The following is a 3,536-nucleotide window of genomic DNA, read 5'->3' on the forward strand; positions in this document are numbered from 1 at the left end:
TTTAACTCAAAGTTGACAAACATGCTAATGTTGACTTTAATTCAAAGTTTTCAAAAGACTTTTTTGCAACGTTAAAGTATAATTTTTAAGGACTTATTATTACAATAAAAACTTTATGTACAGTTTAATTTTAAAATGTACATAAAGTAGGCTGACACATTTCTATTTAATCTCCTGATAAAGATTGACATTATTATGAGGACTACAAAAAATTATTACAGGTACTTTTATTAAAAGTAGAATCTGGCTTCAGGACATTAACTTGGTTGTCTGGAACAGAAGTCTTCAGTATGGACACAGCCGTGACCTTCATCTTCCTCCTGAGGTGAGACTCCACAGAAACTGCTAACGGCTCCTTTACCACTCTGATTTATCAGCATATTCTGTGTCTTCACTGGTAGTAATGACAGTGTGTCTCCTGATGTAGCTGTTGGACTGTTTCCTCGTCACCCAGAAGACAGTCTGTCTCCTTCTCGATGGTTTTCAGTGCCGGGACTCATCTGCTGGTGGACGTCCATCAAGAAACAGTTGGATGTGATGAAGATGTATATCATCGTCGTCAAAACAGGACAGCAGGTAGAGTGTCCTCTGAAATGTCAACTATCAGCTCAGACTCAAATGTCTTCACAGCATTCAATGACATCTTCTTCATCTGCTACATGACTAATAATAATGATAATAAAACTTTGTTTGGAGAGCACATTTCCAGAACAGAACTATAAAACAAGACATTTCCAACCAGGAAACAAGCATAGCATATTAAAATAGGCTTAAAAAAAAGAACCATTACAACAACAACATAAAACTATGACCACTTAGTAAAGAAAATCACAGAAGGGGCGATCCAAAGTAAAGACTTCCAACTACAAAAGATTAATCTTGTTTGTTTTTTAGTCCACACTTTTGTGGACTTCAAGAAATGGAATGGCATAGATGAGGTTAAAAGATCTGAGATTAAGCTCAAAGTCAGACCTATTGAGGCTGTAAAAATGCTAAACAAATAATCAAAATCAATCCTAAATCTACCTCATAACCAGAAGAAATGTTTTCACTAAAAGTACCAATATAGCAAAGTAAGAGTACTCCATTGCAAGTTAAAATCCTGCATGAAAAATCCTACTTCAGTCAAATACATAGCAGAAAATTGTAGTTAAAGTATTGCAGTAAAAATTCTGGTTTGGTCTCTCTGACTAATTCATTATGATGCATAAGATCACTAGATTATTCACAGTGAAACATTAATGTGTCAGCAGCATGTTAGTGCTGTAGCTGCTCCAGGTGGAGATAGTTTGAACTACTTTATATATAGTTAAAAATGTGTGTCATATGATGAATGGGAGATCTATCTATCTATCTATCTATCTATCTATAAAGGATCAAATCCTGAGACGCCACAAAGCAACTGTTTGCCACTGAATTCTTGAGGAGTTTATCTACAAAAAGTTTAGAAATTGGTCAAAATCATCCCGTAGTTTCACAGTTTTTCCAATCTTCGCAGTTTCTCCCAGTTAAGTTTCAAATATGGGAAAACACTAAAATCTCCTCCATCCTCAGGCTCCTCTGATGGTCCTACTATTCAGATTTTATCATCAGTCCGGGTCTTGCAGGATCCTGACTCTCCTTACCTCCTGGTCTGCCTCCTCACCGGTCTAAACTCACCTGTGCAGCCAGTCCTGTGGTGGCTTGATGACACGCCGGTGACATCAACGCACGCTGAGGGGCCATGGATGAAGTCTGAGGGACGCTACAGCGCCACCGTGGTGTGGGAGGTGTCAGCAGCAGACTGGAGACCCATGTCGTCATACTGGTGTGGAACGATCCAAGGAGGACGAGAGTACAGGAAGAAACTCTGCTCACAGGACTGAGCGGTGACTCGGAGGTTGCAGGCTTGAGCCCAGTGAGACAATCAGCCGCTCCTGAAACCTAAACATTCTCCAGACAAGAACTTTAATATGAGGTAGAAACCATCATTTTAAGAACTTTTAACTAAGATAAAACTGCTGAAGGAAGCATACTTGACTACATCCAGCAGAGAATTCCTGAATTGTTAAAGTTTTTCTGCACCATGTAAATGATTTCATGTCTTTACAGAAAACAACATCTTGATCTAAATAGCAGCTTCCAGCTTTGAGGCACATGTAAACATTTTGTTCATAAAGTGATGCATAGCTGCACACCAAGCACTCAGCAGTAATCTTTGATTTGATACATTTTTTTTTGTTTTTAACCAAATACAGTATATGAATCAAAAAATTGCTAAAATAACACCATTTTAAAATTTCCCCAAAATAAACTGTCTGTGCCAGATCTGTTTAAAAAGAAAAACAATGAACTCCTTTGGCCAATGACTGTGACTCAACTGTGACCATAGATGTAATAAAAAGTAACTGCAGGCTATGTTTAGAAAATGTATAAAATGTAAGTATCTAATGATCTATAGCAGGGGTGTCAAACTCATTTTGGTCCAGGGGCCACATACGGCCTAATTTGATCTCAAAGGGGCCGGACCAGTAAACTTATAGCATAATTACAGAGAAGTAACAATAAGTCTAAGTTTTTCCGACGTTTTAGTTCCACAGGAGAACAAGTATATTAGAAAAATCCCGCCAACAATTCATTTATTTTCTGTCTTCTCAGTTCTCCTTGCAAGCTGTTGTATTTTTTCGCCATGCCGAGTCTCATAGTGGTGCCAAAGATTAAATTCCTTGCATACACACCATGGACATCAGTGTAGGATTTTCCAAGACGAATGGGCTATTCGTTCACAGAGGTGACTGACAAACCCCTGTGCTCGGTGTGTATGCAAGCAAGGAATTTAATCTTCGGCGCCACTATGAGACTCGGCATGGCGAAAATATACAACAGCTTGCAAGGAGAACTGAGAAGACAGAAGATAAATGAATTGTTGGCAGGTTCGAGGAAACAGCAATCTGTTTTCACCCGGAGCCGTGAGGTCAGCGATGCTGCAGTGAAAGCCAGCTACCTCACTACTAGCAAAACAGCGTTAGCATCCAAGCCGTACTCTGAGGGGACATTCGTTAAAACTTGCACGGTGAAGGCTGCACAAATCGTAATAGCATACGGGCTGTTGGAAAAATGATGGTCATGTTGATAGTAATTGTTTTTCTTTGGGATTTTTGTAAAATCTATTCTTTTTTATGATTTATGGCGTTACAAGTTTGTCATGCGGCACAGAAGAAATGCTTGAGTTCTCTTTATTCTAGTCATGGTTGTGTAGTTTCCGTAGAGGTGTAGAAAAATGAGCCTACAGTAAGTAAAAATGTGACAGGAGCCAAAAACTGTTTGGGGGAAATTAGCAGCTTGCTTCACATGATAACAAACTGTGGATTCACACACCAGTGTGCACACTGCACAGAGGGAATAATGCAGAATGATTATTTTAATTCAAATCTAATGAAGCACAGAGCATGATGAGCAAAAAAAGTCCAAATAGTTTTGATCTGGACCTTAAATATTTTGATTCTGCATCTGTCTGCTGAGGTTGCAGGTGAAGAAAGAAAACCAGAAGCTCTGAG

This window comes from Acanthochromis polyacanthus, chromosome 4 (assembly GCF_021347895.1).
Source record: "Acanthochromis polyacanthus isolate Apoly-LR-REF ecotype Palm Island chromosome 4, KAUST_Apoly_ChrSc, whole genome shotgun sequence".
NCBI lineage: Eukaryota > Metazoa > Chordata > Actinopteri > Pomacentridae > Acanthochromis > Acanthochromis polyacanthus.